The sequence below is a fragment of the Lissotriton helveticus genome, chromosome 2_2 (assembly GCF_964261635.1).
Source record: "Lissotriton helveticus chromosome 2_2, aLisHel1.1, whole genome shotgun sequence".
Classification (NCBI taxonomy): Eukaryota; Metazoa; Chordata; class Amphibia; order Caudata; family Salamandridae; genus Lissotriton; species Lissotriton helveticus.
Genome location: NC_136060.1, coordinates 141,226,180 through 141,244,784, shown reverse-complemented (window position 1 = coordinate 141,244,784; position 18,605 = coordinate 141,226,180). Strand labels below are relative to the sequence as shown.

Sequence of the window (18,605 nt, the reverse complement as noted above, 5' to 3'; positions counted from 1 at the left end):
ACAAAATAGGTAGTAAAGGGCCAACAAATGTGTGTGTGTGTGTGTGTGTATGTATATATATATATGGGAAACATCCTTTACAACGCAACTTTTACAATGCACTACCATTACGACGCAACTTTTACAATGCAAGTCATTACAACGAATTGCGCTGGAGGGCGCTCTAGGATAGGGAATAGTTTAATTACTATCCAACACCTTCCCTACTATCCACGGGGACTGGAGTTGGAATAGTAAATTAAACTATTCACTATCCAGCGCCCCCCAACGCAAGTCGTTGTAACGACTTGCGTTGTAAAACCTGCGTCGTAATGGCATGCGTTGTAAAAGCATGCGTTGTAGTGACATACATCCATATATATATATATATATATATATTCACTGAAAAAACCATAGGTTATAGACTATATATAGTTAGGAATTAGCATTTACAAAACCTTGAAAATTCACTGAAAAAACCATAGGTTATAGACCATATATCGTTAGGAATTAGCATTTACAAAACCTTATTTTACTCACACAAAACCATTGAAATTCCATATATAGTTAGTTGCACTAACTATATATCGCGCACCCGCAATCCACTGCTGATGATGTCACATATTACATCATTCATGACATGGTCAGTGACATCACTGATGACATCACTGATGACATCTCAAATGACATCACTGATGACATCACTGATGATATCTCATTTGACATCAATGGTCACATCATTGATGATATCATTAATGTGACAATACAATGCATCTCCTCACACTTTAATATAACCTCTGTTTCGTGCCTGTTTCGTTCCTCATTGATTGATTGTTTGCCCAAACATTGACTGTTTGGGAATTGGTTCTTTTTGGAGGTATTCCCTGTTTCCAAATATACGTAGGAAAATCTTTGCAAGTAGTGAAAGGGTAGGTAATGCGGACCTTTCTCCCCCGTTGTAATCTGTCATGCCTATCTACTCCCCACTGATTGATGCACCTGTTTCACCCGGACCATTTACTAGAGATACGTCATCTGGCCCGACCAGAGAGCACCCCTAGTGAAAAGGACATATGCAATAATAACGAAGTGATCACTGTATCCTGTTAACAGAAACTTTAGCATGAAACAACCTGGAAAGAAAAGAATAGGAAAACGAAAATCAGTAGGACACTGATGAACTTTTTATTAAATAACAAACAAAGAAACGATAACAATACGTAACGATAAAACCTATTATTGTCCTAGAAACAAGAAACGTTAGAAGTAAGCCTGTAATAAGAAACCTGAAAACATCGCCCCTCACTGCCCCAAAACCTGTCTGTCCCACCGCCTGCCACGGCCAAATAACGGCAAACTGGAAAAGATAGAAGTCAGCAGACATCCGCCCCATTCTAGAAACTTCCAAAGGGCAACAGGTTTTCGGCTACGCCCAGCCGGAAGCAACACATATAAGGCGGGTCCTGCTGCCACGCCTCGGCCAGGAGATCATCACGTAGGGTGTAGCCGGAGGAGAGGCCGAGGCCAGCGGGACCCGGCCAGGGGGATTGACAACGCTGGAGAGTTGCAGGGGGGGGAATGTCCGTGTCCTCGACCCTCCCCTCTCTCTCCCAGTCCGGCCGCGGTGGCCCTTGACAGTTGCAGGTAGTCCCGCCACATTCTCTACCGGTCCGGCCACCAACGGCCGGGGCCGATGGGATCCGGCTGCAGCCGATAAACCAAGGAACCCGTTCATGGCGCCAGAGCAAGGGGCGTCCGGCCGACATCCACCGGAAGCCCGGCCCGAAGACGGACGGGACATTTCTTCTTTCTTCAATAATGGCTTTGACAACACTGGGGGGGATGTCTTGCACATGCCTCCGACCCCCCCCCCCCTCGTCCTCATCGCCTGGTCCGGCCATAACAAATCTCAAGCGAGACGCCGTGGGGTGCACTGGGAGGGAGAGACGGTGCGAACAGGCCTCTCCCGCCTCCCCAGTGGAGGCTTCCCACCTGCACCCTCAGCGCTCCAGGCGCCCGGAAAAGGGTTCTTCCACTGTGGCGATGCTGCAACGTCTCGCCCGGCAGGGTGGAGCCCGTCCGCTCATTTGACCCCGCGATCGCCAGTAGCTACCGAACTCTCAAAATGGTGGTCGACCTGGCAAGAGCGGGCCCAGGATAAAGAAATGGCCCGGTCACTGGTTGACTCCACCACCGTAGTCCTCCGACCCCCGCAGACACCCCCGATGGGGAATGACTGCCATGATCGCCCGTGGAGTGACGAAACTGTATCCGCGGGACGTCGGCGCTCCCATGCTGGCGCCAGCCTCACTTTGAATGACTAGAATCCTGCAGACCTCAGTTCCGGTGAAAGCACACTGTGACCTGGTAGGAAAAATTGTTGCACCCCCTCCCCTTTTTGACTGATAGTTCAAACCACCGATCCTTTCCTTTGCCCTTTTACCAGAACTTTGGACTGCCTCCCCCTCTTTTACATTTTCTAGAGAAAACAAAACATTAACCACTACATTAGCATAGCAGTTGACACCAGAACTGTTTTCAAATTGAAAACCAACAACATCTTCAACAGAATCATTTTTGTTTCTGCTGTGACCCTGCTACAGCACAGGCATTGTCCCCAGCAGTAATTCTGCAATGCCGGTAAGAATAGCTGTGGTGCCTACTGGACTCACTCACCCCCGCGGCGCGCCCACGCCGTTATTTGCTGGGCGGCAACTTACTAGACATCACCTTCGTGACATCCAGATTTCAGCGCTTTCTGCTGCCTTGGAACTATTCGCACAACAGACCGCTACTGACAATCCACCCCCCGGGACGCCCCACGCCGAATACCCAAATCAGTGCGGCACCCAGGCAACATCTTCTGAATTTTCATAATTTGAAAGAACTAGTAACATGTCCTCATCAGGAATTTCCTCATGAAAAGTCTGCAATGATGATTCTTGTAACTCTATGGTCTCCAAACATTCGATAAATTCGCCATCAAGAGATTGATCAAAAAAATCATTCAAGTCATCTCCTCCTTGTGAGAATATTTCGTTATTGGTGCTGTCAATTTCAATAAATGTATTGGATAATTCAAAAGAAATTGCCACGTTCTCTTCGTTGTTTAAATGTTTTTACTGTTTTTGTTTTGTTGTATATATTTATAAGTTATTAAAGTTTTATAATCCTACTACTTTGTTGGAGTGCTATATATTTTTAATGTGACACATAAATGTAAAAACTTTGATGTACAAAGAGTCATCCCTGGAATCTTCCGCTTCAGGCTCGGTCCCCTCCCCAATCGCAATACAGGATGGTTTTCAGATAGTAGGAACACGTGTGGTGTGACGGATCTCATCGGGTGTGGGCCTTGATCTACTATAACTCCTTTGAAGAGGGGTGATTCTTTACAGCTGGGGCCATAAACTACATCTGCAGGGCTAGCTGATAGCCTGGACAATCGGACACAGAGGAAGAGGAGTGTCAGAGGGTGCGGTAGTGAATAGGGCGAAAGGGAGGTGTCGGGCGGGCACAGAGTGTGATTCTCAGGGAAGAGCAGCGCAGATGGGGGGAGGTTTATTGCCCATGCATAAGACAGAGAGCGGGGGTGACCAGTGCCTGGGGAAGATGCTTGCGAGGGTGGGGACCCATGCTACGAATCGACAGCGTGCAGAGAGTGGGTCTGGTCAAGGCATCTAAAATGGCTGCCGTGCACGACAAAAGTGTGGCATTTCAAAAAAGGCAAGATGGCGCAAACAATGTTTTTCAACACTTCCTCATTTCCTTCAAATCAAACGTTAACAGACGTTGGTGCATATTACCAAAGTTAAGCGATATTTATCGCTAACGATGCTTACTAACGAATTTTTTACCGCTAAGCATCGTCAGAAATTATCGAAGATAAACCTTGCTATTATCAAGGTTTATCGCAAATGTGATAAAAAACGGCAGCAATGCATGAATATCGCTAAAAAGTCAGCGATATTCATGCATTACCGAGCTATTGCTCTTAGCCATGTTATCCACCTCCCATTGGATAACATGGCTAAGAACTGCTCAGGGCAGGTGTTAGTTTTTGGAGATATTCGCGCTTAGCGCGAATATCTCCAAAAGTTGGTAATAGGAGATATATATCTTGCATGTTGTAATGCAAGTTATTGTGGTATATGGAACTCATACCATAATCTCTCAGGAAAGCAGAAACTGATCCTTTTGGGACCGCCTGAGAAGGCCTAGGGGGTGAGGGGTACTCTACTTTGCCCCCTTTTCACGTTCCGAACTATTTTATTTTACTCTCTTCTGTAATTACACAAAATAGCAGCGATAAGATGCATCAGAGACACACAGTGAGAGAAAGGAGGCCGGAGATGAAGAAGAGATGTCAAATACACATTGGAGATAATATAGTGGTAGAAGGGAAGTAAATATGAGTAAACTTACCATGTAACATAAAAATGTTGCACTCTATACTATAAGTCTCATTTTATACTACAATCACTTCGCTACAACCTCATAAATTAAAAATAAAAATGAATAATGTCTCAAACAATTTTTGATTTCTAAATATAAATTTATTCTTCTGAATTTTCTAAATTTGAAAGAACTAGTAACATGTCCTCGTCAGGAATTTCCTCTTCAATCATCTCATCTGGAATCTCCTCATTAAAAGTCTGCAATGATGATTCTTGTAACTCTATGGTCTCCAAACATTCGATAAATTCGCCATCAACAGATTGATCAAAAATATCATTCATGTCATCTCCTCCTTGTGACAATATTTCATTATTGGTGCTGTCAATTTCAATCAATGTAGTGGATAATTCAAAAGAAATTGCCACGGTCTCTTCATTGTGAGCCATTTTATTTTGAAATTGCTTGCTGTAAATTGCAGAAAAAAATAATCACTTTCATTTATCGTTTTTAGTAATACATAATATAAAACTAACTTTATCAAGTATTTAGTATAACAGAAGGACTGCAAATAAATAACAGAAAACATTTTTCAAATTATCTTCAAGTGTACAACATAGTTCCCCTTACAAATTAACAACTCACCTTTTTAAAAGTAGGAGAAGTGTTAGTACTGTGTAAATCAAACACCAAAAATTGACCACCAAAAATTCCTCACAAATGTACCTCAGACAGTAGTATCACAAAATGGCTGTGGTTTCCTCTCATTTGAGATATATACATAACCAATTAACTTTCATCACACACAAATACAAAACCAAAGTAACATTTTAATTGGTTCTAAATTTCAACACTTTCAAATGTGTTTTCCCCATGCAATTTTCCATAGGACATTTACATACGTCTACAGCCTGAATGGCTGAACGGAATTACACCAAACTTGGCAAAATGGTACATCAAACCTAAGAGGTCAGGGAGGATCTACTATGCCCCCTTATGGTCATTTGCCCCTTCGCTTTGGCCTCCTCTTGTCTCTCGATCCTACCGAGAGACAAGATGGCGGCCGCTACGGACTGTTTGGAATGTTTACAGACGCCGGAGAACCAATCAGCTTCGCAAAGCTCCGTAACGCGAAAAGTACGCGAAGCTGAGCGCTGTTACAGATATATATCTTTTTTTGAACGTTAATTTCTCAAAATCCACTGGAGCACATATATTGAGACCTAGCAAAGGCACATCGGGCTACCAGTCCCTAATATTTTGCCAAGTTTCGTGCAAATCCATTCAGCCGTTCGATTATTATTATTTTTTTTTTTTGCCCCGCGGGGCCCTTTTAAAACCTCCACATCAAACCTAGGGGGTCAGCGAGGATCTACTATGCCCCCTTATGGTCATTTGCCCCTTCGCTTTGGCCTCCTCTTGTCTCTCGATCCTACCGAGAGACAAGATGGCGGCCGCTACGGACTGTTTGGAATGTTCACAGACGCCGGAGAACCAATCAGCTTCGCTTCACAAAGCTCCGTACCGCGAAAAGTCCGCGAACCGGAGAGCTGCCCGGTCCGCTGTTACAGATATATATCTTTTTTTTAACGTTAATTTCTCAAAATCCACTGAAGCACATATATTGAGACCTAGCAAAGGCACATCGGGCTACCAGTCCCTACAATTTTGCCAAGTTTTGTGGAAATCCATTCAGCCGTTCGGGCTAAAAGTGAGGCCAACCGCCCTATGGAAAACTCAATGTTAAAAACACGTTTTGGGACCCCCTTTTTTCTCGGCCCCCCTTGACGAACCCCCCCCAAATTTCCAGGGGCTGCTCAGAAACAAAATGTTCCATTTTCCAGAAAATTTCAGCCAATTCCGTCCACAAACGCCAAAGTTATTAGACATAGAATTTTCAAAAATCCCATAGAGAAAAAATCCTAACTATATATACCTACTGGCGACCGCCAGTAGGTAATATATATATATATATATATAAAAGTATATGTATATATGTATATGTATATGTGTGTGTGTGTGTTTTTTTTTATGTGTGTGTGTGTTTGTCAGAAAGGTGCAGGTTCAGGTCTTTTAAGTTTGACATCTCATTCTATTGGAAATTGCTTTTATGATCCCTCAATATCTTTGCCCTATCAGTTGGGGAAACAGCCTTCAAAGTTGTTAAAAGATTGCAGCACGACCAAAACCGGCAACTTTCCATTTCCATAAGGACTTCCTTGCAAGTTACTCCAAAGCCTTTGAAAGACACTGCACTGACATGTTTTAATATGCTGGCTGTAGGAAATTGATTTATTACTCAAGCAACAACCACAATCCTTGTCAGGGTGAATCACAAAAGTCATTCTTTTTTATCTGTGCTTAACCCTCTGTTAGCTTGAACAAAACCAGTTAACTTAGAGGCAAAATGTAAAATGTTTAGGCAGCACATAAACAGTAATAAAGTAAAAACAAAATATAATAAAAATCGCAAACTAATTTAGAAAAAATTCATTCGACAATTTAAATAAATTAAAATGCAGCTAAAATGAAAAAATCTGATCAGTAGAACCAGAGATATGCAATGACAACGTTTTAGGTAAGTATAGTGTCTAAAAACACAACAACCTACTTACAGTCATCTGGTCATGCTAAGCTGGGGAAAAGTCACAGGTTGAGCCTGACCACAATGGAGCACGGGTCAGATACATGAACCAGGTTAGTCCCTCTGAAATAGTCACCTTGTCAAAGTCTGGTAGGCAAAGTGTCCAGTTTGAGGTGGAGGATGCCGGGACGAGAAGGTATAGCATCGCGGCTGGTGTGCAAACAACCAGTCGGGTGTCACAGACAGTTGTTATTGGAGATTTGCATTGGCGGTCGCTGCAGGCTTACGTTGCTGTATCGTGAAAAGCAGATCTTGAGTTGGGTTCATCGGAGTTTCACGTTGGTGATTGTTGTGGGATGTAGGCACGAACAGGCCCATTCGCGGTTGTGAAAAGCCCAACACTTTTTGTAGAGGAGTGTACTCTAATGCCTGCCAAGGGTCCAAGAACTGGAGAAGCAGATCTTGGGGACCAGCGTTTCACTCTAGCAGAGGCCAGCAGGGCTCAAGCAGGTCCAGTTGCAGGTCGAGACAGGTCCAGTTGCAGCAGATGAGCTGGGCATTTGCAAGGAGACCTCAGGAGCTGGTTGTGTCCATGTAGTGCTGACAGAAGGTCAGGCAGCTGACCCTTGGAGTCACTCAGGTAGCCTGGGATGAAGAGAGCAGGTCCAGTCATCCTTTGCAGAGAGCAGGGCAAGCCTCAATCAGAAGGGCTGTCCTCTGGAAAACAAGGCAGGCCTCAAGCAACAGGGCAGTCACCTGGGGAACAAGGCAAGTGGCAAGCAGGAGGGCAGTCCTCTGGGGAATAAGGCAGTCTTTCATCTGTAATGTCTGCAGGTCCTGTAGTGTGCTAACGCGTTGTTATGAACGTCCAATATTTACACCTGGTGCCAGCCTTTGAATTGAGGGAATCTTCTAGACTATCCCCACTTCTGGGTCTAGGAAGTTCCTTTCTTGCTATGCCAAGGCTCCAAGTCATCTAGGAAGACAAAGGATAGTGTCAGGTTCCTTTGTGTGTGCTGTGACAAGCCCTTCGGAATGTAAGTGGTGCAGGAAACAGCTCCTCTGTGACAAGCCCTTCGGAATGTAAGTGGTGCAGGAAACAGCTCCTCTGCCAATAATCAAGCCAGGATTGCCTTTTCCCAGCTATGCCCAAGTTCCCATTGTTTACTATCGGAGCCCAATATGCATCCTTAATAGGGTTGCCATTAACAGGCCAAGGATGCCGGAAACTCTAAAAAGGCCTCAAAAAATTGTGGGCAAGAAAATGGCAACTTTTTAAAAGTGGTGTTTTCAAAATTGTAATCTATATTTCAACATTACCATGAAAGAGGATTAGGGCTTACAGTAGTGAAAAACAAATGTAGGCGTTTTTCACCACTAGGACATAAAATTTAATAACAAATATCCTACATCCTACTTTTAAAATACAATGCACAGTCTCCTATGGGCTATTTAGGGCCTACCTTGGGGTGGCTTCTATGTATTTGAAAAAAGTTTAGGCCTGGAAAAAGTTATTTTACCAGGTCGAATTGGCAGTTTGCAAATGCACTAGAGGCTGCAATGGCAGACCTGAGACTTGTTTTAAAGAGCTACTGTAGTGGGTGGCACAATTGGTGCTGGAGGCTACAGGATTTATACGAGTAGCGTGGCAACATACCATGATTTTAGGAATCGTAGCATGAACAAACCTTTTTATCTGTGTCATTAGAATTGAGGAGTACTGGCCTAATTATGTAAACTTCCATGACTGCCATTAACCATTAATCCCAGATTCTAGCACCAAGTTCCTGAGTGCTTGGATAGGTGTATGCCATGTGTGGTAAGAATAATACACAGCGGATGATTGTTTGAGTGAGCCAGAGTATCAAAGTGCTACATGTTCCATTTTCAAAGCCTCTGGACTTTTCATTTGCACCAGATGGAGTGGAAGTGTATTGCTTACATTCCTGAGATTGGATGGGATGAAAACTAGACATAAAAGTGAGGCAAAAGGAGACAGGCTTACCCTTAGAAATTCAATGAGGTCATTTTAACACAGAAGGCTACTTATTTTTCTTCTGAAGACTGCCCTTTAGTGGATGGTAGGAGTTACGATTGGAACTGCAGTTCCTGTTAATGAAGTGTGAAGGGCCCTTAAGGGATGAGTTTGCCTTTTCTCTCATTGTGATAACTTTTAAATGTGGTGATTGGCAGTACTCTGCAGACTGTTCACACCTTTTTGTTCCTCTGCTGTCGATGCTCCAGCCTGGAGATGGCCCTGCTGTGAGGAGCCTTGTTTTAGACATAGGCTGACCTGGAATACAGCCTGTGATGGCCAAGTGGAATGAAAAGCAATCCAAATCACTTCTTTGAGGGGAAACAGAGAATACACTTTTCATGTCCGCCATCCCTGCTAAAAGCAGGAAGCTTTTGATCCGCTCATTGTTCCAGCTCCAAAGTGTCTTCATTCAAGAACGAGTGGGCCACAGAGTTTCTAGATGATTGGTGTCTGCCTGACAGCCAACTTTCCAGAGGTGAGGGGACATCACATGGAGTCTGATCTGAAGTAAGAACTGTATTCCCTGATCTGGAATGCCTTTAGAGTCCTGCCTTGCAGAAGGGGGAATGAACAAGCCATCCCTGTAGGAGGAGCTGACTACTGTTCTGGACATGTGCAGTTATTTTTTTATTTATTCAGTTTATAAAGCGCGACAGCTACCCGAAAGGGTTTCCCGGCGCTGAAAATGTGCAACTAGCAGAAGGCAAGAAAGGAAGAAACAGTTATTGGTTAAAGATCGCCGGCAGCCCAGTGGCAGAGGGCTCGCACGCGATTGCTGGAGTGCGACTGCCTTTCAATTTTAAAATGAATCCCTGGTTCCCCGCTGACTACTAGCGGTGTAATTTAATCTCCCTGACCTGTCCCGCTGATTACGAGCAGGTGACTCTGTTTTTAATCGCACTTTCACTATCCGCCCTGCTGACTACTAGCAGCGTTCTTAAACCACTTACCTTTCTTTAGCAACCAACCTATCCGCTGTGGCCGGACCGCTTGCCGGGGCTCATCAGCGTCCGTGGGCGCCATCTTGGGTAGGGTTGGGCGGCGATCCTCGCCACACCCCCCTCGTCATCTCCCTACTTAGGACTCGCCTCCTCTCTTCTCCTTTGATCGCCGGCAGCCCAGTGGCAGAGGGCTCGCACGCGATTGCTGGAGTGCGACTGCCTTTCAATTTTAAAATTAATCCCTGGTTCCCCGCTGACTACTAGCGGTGTAATTTAATCTCCCTGACCTGTCCCGCTGATTACGAGCAGGTGACTCTGTTTTTAATCGCACTTTCACTATCCGCCCTGCTGACTACTAGCAGCGTTCTTAAACCACTTACCTTTCTTTAGCAGCCAACCCATCCGCTGTGGCCGGACCGCTTGCCGGGGCTCCTCAGCGTCCGTGGGCGCCATCTTGGGTAGGGTTGGGCGGCGATCCTCGCCACACCCCCCTCGTCATCTCCCTACTTAGGACTCGCCTCCTCTCTTCTCCTTTGATCGCCGGCAGCCCAGTGGCAGAGGGCTCGCACGCGATTGCTGGAGTGCGACTGCCTTTCAATTTTAAAATTAATCCCTGGTTCCCCGCTGACTACTAGCGGTGTAATTTAATCTCCCTGACCTGTCCCGCTGATTACGAGCAGGTGACTCTGTTTTTAATCGCACTTTCACTATCCGCCCTGCTGACTACTAGCAGCGTTCTTAAACCACTTACCTTTCTTTAGCAGCCAACCCATCTGCTGTGGCCGGACCGCTTGCCGGGGCTCCTCAGCATCCGTGGGCGGTATCTTGGGTAGGGTTGGGCGGCGATCCTCGCCACACCCCCCCTCGTCATCTCCCTACTTAGGACTCGCCTCCTCTCTTCTCCTTTGATCGCCGGCAGCCCAGTGGCAGAGGGCTCGCACGCGATTGCTGGAGTGCGACTGCCTTTCAATTTTAAAATTAATCCCTGGTTCCCCGCTGACTACTAGCGGTGTAATTTAATCTCCCTGACCTGTCCCGCTGATTACGAGCAGGTGACTCTGTTTTTAATCGCACTTTCACTATCCGCCCTGCTGACTACTAGCAGCGTTCTTAAACCACTTACCTTTCTTTAGCAGCCAACCCATCCGCTGTGGCCGGACCGCTTGCCGGGGCTCCTCAGCGTCCGTGGGCGCCATCTTGGGTAGGGTTGGGCGGCGATCCTCGCCACACCCCCCTCGTCATCTCCCTACTTAAACGTCCATCATGTGTCAGCGCAGCGGACGAGCGCAGCGGGCGCGTCGTAGGCGCGCCGGAGTTGCGCCAGAGTTAAGCCCGTCTGCGCCCATCCGCGGCCGGCAGGGGCATGGGGCAGGGGATGCTAGCCATAACATCACATATACCGCTAGACAATTGAGAGACTTCAACTCACCTGGACTGGCTCTCCCTTCAGTCACCTTGGGAAAACTCACCGCACTTAGTATCTTATGCAATCCCCCCCCACACGACCCCCCTATTCCTCCGTCTGCCCCCGCACTGAACCACAATACCATCCGGGTACTATTTTTAAACACCCGCTCAATGGTCAGACATCAGGCAGATATTTTCACCTTGTTGATACAAGAAAATCCTGACCTACTTTTGCTGACCGAGTCCTGGCTTACGGAGGACTCCCTCCCTGACATCTTAGCTGCCCTTCCCCCAGACTATTTTATTCTCCATGCTGACCGTATTGCCGACCACCCTGGTGGGGGGGTGGCGGCCATTATTACTAAACGATTTCATCTCATCTCCTCATCTTCATTTGCACTCCCACAAGTAGAGAACTTGATTATTAACCTGGGGATGGAAGCCGGGGCTTTTTCCTTCGCCCTTTTATATCGCCCTCCTCGACCCATGCCGGATTTTGCCGAGAAACTATGCGAACATCTGACAGCCCTTCTGCCATCACTCTCTAGCTTCGCCCTATTCGGGGATTTTAATCATTGGTTTAATGATGCTAATGCCGGGGCACAAGCCACAGCATTATCCGAGACTCTGACAAGTCTGAACATGAGTCAGCATGTTGCCTCACCCACGCATGTAAAAGGCCATATACTAGATCAGGTTTGGACCTTGAATCTAACCCTTTCACCGCCTTCTACATCTCCTTGCGTGTGGTCAGACCACTATATAGTCGATACGACCATCACCCTCAGTGGGCGAGTTAAGGCCCCCTTGATGGCAGGCGGCTCTGCACGCAAATGGAATAACTATGATTCCAAGGGATTTTTAACCACCTTGGCCTCCACTTGTCCGAACACCTCCCCTCTTGATGATGTTAATAGGATCGATACTAACATCCGTAGCTGGCTAAAAGGGGCTAGCGACCAATTTGCCCCAGTAATTAAGTTCCCCTGCACTAGACATCCTAATGCCAACCGGTGGTTCTCCGACAACCTCAAGAAAACAAAACTAGAGGTACGTCAACTGGAACGTATCTGGAGGCGGGATTACTCCCTGTTATCCAGACAGAAATATGTAACAGCTCGGAGAGAATATAAATCAGCTATCCTTTTAGCTAAATCGGAGCATATTTCCGATAGAATTCTCTCAGCCACCAACAAATCCCATGAGGTGTTCAGGATCATGAATGAACTGACCACGGACGACAGAACCCTCCCAGCCCAAACCTCGACTAAAGAGACCTGTGAGGCCCTCAATCTCTTTTTTATCGAGAAGATTATCAAAATAAAAGATTCTATCATCCCTGCCTCACAGCCGTCATTATTTTTGGACACTCTCCCGGATAATCCATCATCTTTTACTCTGTTTCCTACCCTAGATCCCCCTACCCTAGCGAAATTAGCCATCCGGGTAAAATAAGGCTCCCCGGACGATCATTGTCCTCCTGCAGTACTTCGTGATGTTTGTCTTAAGCTGCCTGAATGTATACTACCCCTTCTGAATGCCTCCCTCACCTCTGGCACAGTCCCTAGCTCCTTCAAGGAAGCCACTATTGTGCCTCTCCTGAAAAAACCAGGGGCTGATGCTGCCGAACCCTCTAATTATCGCCCAATATCCTTGCTGCCTTATTTGTCAAAACTCCTTGAAGCCCATGTCACCTGGTGTCTCTCTAATTTCATTGAGAGTTCTCGCTTCCTTGAGTTCAACCAGGCCGGCTTTAGGCCGGCCCATTCCACGGAAGCTGTCATCTTGGCAGTTATGGATACATTGAGAGGGAATGCAGATGCCAAGAGACCACAGGCTCTGGTCCTTCTGGACCTGTCTGCCGCGTTCGACACGGTGGATCATGACATCCTTCTCCACCGTGTCGGACAGGCTGGCATCCAGGGCTTAGCCCTCAGGTGGGTGGAATCATTCTTGACAGGAAGATCACAGGCTGTACGCCTTGGCCCCTTCACTGCATCAAAATCCCCTATCACTTGCGGTGTCCCCCAAGGTTCATCACTTTCCCCGTTATTATTTAATCTTTATCTTCATCCTTTAATCCACTCCCTTCATAATTGGGACGTTACTGTCTTCAATTATGCTGATGATTTGCAGCTCGTCTTCCCACTCGGTTCTCCTCAGGCAACTAACAACTTCCACGCCGTCATGACTCATATCCAGCAATGGATGAATCGGAACCAGTTAAAACTTAACCCTGGAAAGACTGAGCTACTCCTCCCGGGCTCCAGCGCCGCATACTGGGGTCCGCAGTTCTGGCCTCCCGACCTGGGTCCCTCCCCTACACCACTCAAGGCCGTTAGGAGTTTGGGGGTGACGATCGACGCCGAATTGTCACTCAAAGCTCAAGTGGGTGCCACGATTTCCTCGTGCATGTTCCAACTTCGAAAAATCCGGAAGATCAGGCACCTACTTCCACACGCGGCTCTGTGTCAGGTCGTCATGTCCCTTGTCATATCGCGCCTCGACTTCTCCAACTCCCTCTATCATGCACTTCCGCGTTTCCTCTTGCACCGCCTCCAGGTCGTACAAAACCAGGCAGCCCGCCTGGTTTTGATATATTTAAGATCTTTAAGATCTTTAAGATATTTAAGATCCCTAGGTGGCAATCTGCGAAGCTTTTGCTACGCAAGCTTCATTGGCTGCCAGTGAAGGAGAGAGCAGCCTTTAAGATGGGCTGTATGGTATTTAAATCCCTTTTCTGTACCTGTCCCGTCTTTCTAAAATCTTTGATCACTCGGTATCAACCAGCACGTTCCCTCCGCTCAGCTTCCCTTCACTTGGTTGTTATCCCCAAATTCAAACTCAATAAATTTGGAGGCCGTCGATTTGCCTTCCTTGCCCCCAAACTTTGGAATTCCCTTCCCCTGGCCATTAAATCCAGCAATTCCCTTCTTCAGTCCAGGAAACTTCTTAAGACTTTTCTGTTCACTCTTTCTGAATAACTTTTCTGTTTTCATTTTACATGTCCCTTCAGCCAGCGCCAAGAAACCCTCGGGTGTTAGCGCGCTCTAAAAGTTTCATTTAACATAACATAACATAACATAACATAACATAACATAACAAAGAGCCAGGTCTTAACGTCTATACGAAAACGAGCATAACAGTCCATAGAGCGAATTTCAAGAGGGAGGGAGTTCCATAACTTGGGCCCTAGATAAGCAAACGACCTACCGCCCATTCTGGACAGTCTGAACTTAGGCACAGTGAAAAGAATTTGAGAGGAGGACCGGAGGGAACGAGAGGGAGAGTAAGTGCTCACTAGTGTTTGAAGGTAACTGGGAGCAATATTCTTCCTTATCTTATACATATAGCTGAGCGCCTTGAACCTCACTTGGCTGTCCACCTTCAGCCAGTGAAGATCACGGAGGCGTCCCGTTATATGATCAGTTTTGCGACAGTCACTAAGCAGGCGTGCCGCAGCATTTTGCACAAGTTGGAGGCTACGTGTGACTGCCTTGGTCGCCCCAGGTAGAGTATGTTGCCATAGTCCAACCGGGAGGTTACCAAGGCATTCACCATGGATCTCTGCGTGTCAGTTAGCAGTGTCATATAGTTACTGCTTACCTATATACCGTGTTAAGTTAGCATGAGCTTATTAAATGTTTAAACGCCATTTTACCTTTTGCTGCTTCTGCACATGACACATATAGTTACTGCTTACTTATATACCGTGTTAAGTTAGCATGAGCTTATTAAATGTTTATACGCCATTTTACCTTTTGCTGCTTTTGCACACAACACATAATTGTTGTTTTAGCTTTCAACCTAGAAGAGCGTTGTGATTTACATGACAATAATATGTTATTGCTCTGATATCAGCTTTGCTTGGTAAACTATGTCTGCACAGTGAGTGCTGAAACCTTCAAGGATAACTCGACACAGTGTTGTTGTGAGGTCTGATCTTCACACCTTCCTAGACATAACATAAATGCAGCTGCTGCCAAAATCTGGCTTTACGCGCGTTTTATATTGCTTTGCTTAGAGCACACGTTAGACACTTGATGGTGCTTCGCATGCAGAGAGCTGGTGGAAGATGATGTGATCTTCTGCCACTGAGATCTTGAGGTATGGGGCCGCCCTGCTAAAACCCAAAGAGACCTTCTTACATATAATATAATATGCTAGTTAGGGAGGGTGAGAATTAGGTGTTGTTAACCCTTATTCATTTCAACATTTTAGCATGTTGTCACCTTTTGCCTTTTATGGATTAGTAACTATGCTGATAACTTTGCTTCTTATAATATGTTTGCTTGTATTATCTAAGATACTGCATTTGAGAACACTGTATTAGTAAATAAATATTTCAAATGTGCACGTGTCCTCTTTTACTCCACGTTCTGGTTTGAAATGATTATATAACGGAAGAGTGTTCATGTGTTCCACGTGACCTGAGGTATTCTAAGTTCATGTTCTGGTTTGTCTAAACATTGGGAGTTTGTTATGACCAATGAGACATTGTAGCTAGCTCGGTAAGGGGATTTTGGGTACTGAGGTGAGTTTTGGGCTACCCTAATTCACTGAGGTTCCAAGTCTCTATGCACAGTTCTGTAGGAGAACGGAATTCCTGCTACATGGCGACCATACGTTGGTGGTCTTATATCATGACACTCGATTAGTATATCATTCAATCCTTAACCCCTTCACTGTCGTTTCCGGAAAACGCTGGTGTCGGAAAAAACCTACCTATTTTTAAAATAGGTATTTTCAAGCTTGAATCTTTCTAAACGGTTTCCTTGAATTACTACCCAGTTGTGCTACAAAGTTTCCTTTGTCCCTTTACATTTCTGTGTCGTCATGGCTGCTGCAGTGGACCTTCCGCAGCATAGTCGCATTGCGGTGCGCAATCATTTGCAGAATTACAATGTCCCTGTGGATGGCTTGGCCGTGATAATGGTGGTGAGTGCGGACACAGCTTACCCATACGAAATCTTTTATTCGTGGGTGACATTTCCGGCTGTGGACGCGAATTCTGGTGTGTTCCACACGTACACTCCCTCTCCTGTGCTGAATGAATATACTCCGTATAGGGTACAGGAAGTACCTATAGATACTTGGCAGCATCGCGTTTGGTTTGGTGGTGCCCTACCCCATACTTTAACCGCTCCGAGGTTAGGTCCTTTGTCCATTCCAGGCGCAAATTGGCCTGTTTTGGCTGGATTTACTCCTCATCCTCAACACGGCAATTGTACCGTTGTTGAACTTGGTAGACTACATGTAGTCTCTATTGCCGTAATTCGAGCTTTAGTTCAATACATAACCCGTAATCTTCCGGGTGGGGCCCCGGGTGGTGCGGCGCTTCCGGCCGGACAGGGCGGTTTGAAGCTCAGTCCCGTGATGGTCAATGCTGTGATGGGCAGGCGTCCCCAGGATAAGGATGACTTTCCTTTCTGGGTTGCCGAGAAGTTTGACCAGGTGGAAGCTGTATTTCCTAACACGACTCCTGGTGAAAAACACAGGATTCTGACGATTAGTTGGCCCAAAGACTTGACCCCTGAAATCGGTGACTGTGAGGTGTTATGGCACTCCGTCTATGACTGTCCTGCCTACGGTCCTTAAGCGTGTTCAGGATGAGCACGGACCTGAGGCTGCGGTTGAATTGGGTATGCGCCTGTGTGGCTCCTTTGATGTAATTTGCGATCTGTTTCTTGCTAATGTCAAGGGTGATGCAGTGAACTTTCAGGTGGCTAACGCTTTGGCGGCGCTTCCCGATTTTGAGAAACCCCGACAGTTAGCAAGGATTATTGTAGCGGCTTATAAAACCGTGGGTCGCAATAGTAGGGGTCTCAAGCCTTTTTCTACAAAAGAGAAAACGCAACTCCAAGGGCAGGAGTCTGAAACGAACGTTCAGCCCAAGTCCAAAAAACAAAATTGGCCTAAAAAACAAAAACAGGAAAAGCAACAGCAACAACAACAGAAACAGGAGTCTCGTCCTGCGTCTCCATTGCCTGCACCCACAGAACGTGTTTATGACTTGCGTGATCGCGCGAAGATTAAATCTCCTGAACGATTTCACGTTTCTGATCAACGCTCTCTTTGTTCCTTTCAGGACTCAGCGGCCTCAGCGACCGGTGGTGGAGGCAGCGGAAGGGGTCGGAGTGGCCAGCAACGACGCGACCAGCCCCGCCCAAAAGACGGTGCAGGAAAGCAGGACGGCTCTACTCCGAAGAGACCCCAGTTTCAAAAGCAGAAAGTCGCCGCTTTGACAGCACACAGATATGCCACAGATAGTGAGAACGCGGCTTCGGAATCTGACATGGGCTCTGACCTTGCTGGACAGCGCGGCGGAGATTACCATGGTGCGAGAGGCCCTGCGTCCACTACTGAAGGGGACAGCGACTGACCGTAGTGTTGTAATAGAAACAGCTGACACTAGAGTTGCTCCCCCTGATAGACTTTATGAAATTGTCCTGTTAATCGAAGGCGACATACAACGTACAATAAAAGGGGTATTTTGGGAAAATCTTTCGTCTACTTATGACTTTTTGCTTTCGGAGGCTGACTGGCCCCCACCTTTTGTTCTCGCAGCTCCGCGAGGGGAGGAGGTAATCCTCTCCAGTTTCGCGCACATGGTCTCGAAAGAGCATGCGCTGAATTTTGCAGAAGAGTGGGCTAAGGCGCTAGCGCCGGCTCTGTACCGTACACATTGTGGTTGGGATAAATTTTCCCCATACCACGAGATTCCTTTGCGGTCTCAGCCACAGCCTCAACCTCAGTATCCTATTCGACGTGAAGCCAAAGCTTCCGTCGCGGCTATGCTTGAACAAATGGAATATCAAGGAGTGATTGAAACATGTGTGTCACCTATGAATAATCCTCTTTTTACTGTGACCAAGCCAGAGGGTACATATTGTTTGGTATTGGATTACCGGCATTTAAACTCGCATTGCCGTACCTGTGCAGTACAGAATACTTACGGCTCTGCCTTAGTGGATAGTCTTGTGCGTAACGTTTTAAGACCACGCTTGACATTTTCAACGGTTTTCATGCCCATCGTTTGGATGGTCTGAGTTCACAGTGGACCTCCTTTACTTGCAGCGGTGTTCAAAAACAGTTTCGCCGTTTGCCTATGGACTATAAGAATAGTTCTGGGATTTTTACTGCCCGCATAGTCTCTCTTCTGGAGAGAGTGGACCCGGATACATGCTCGTATGTGGATGACATTTATCTCACAGACGACGAACTTTGGGAGCATCTGTGTCGCGTTGACCGATTAATTTGT

General features: G+C 46.4%; 1 protein-coding gene across 1 annotated transcript in view; it reads right to left on the bottom strand.

Annotated features, from left to right (window-relative positions):
* CNGA1 (cyclic nucleotide gated channel subunit alpha 1) overlaps positions 1-18,605 on the bottom strand; it is a 337,250-nt gene that overhangs the window by 141,032 nt on the left and 177,613 nt on the right. The gene's annotated exons all lie outside the window — the stretch shown is intronic.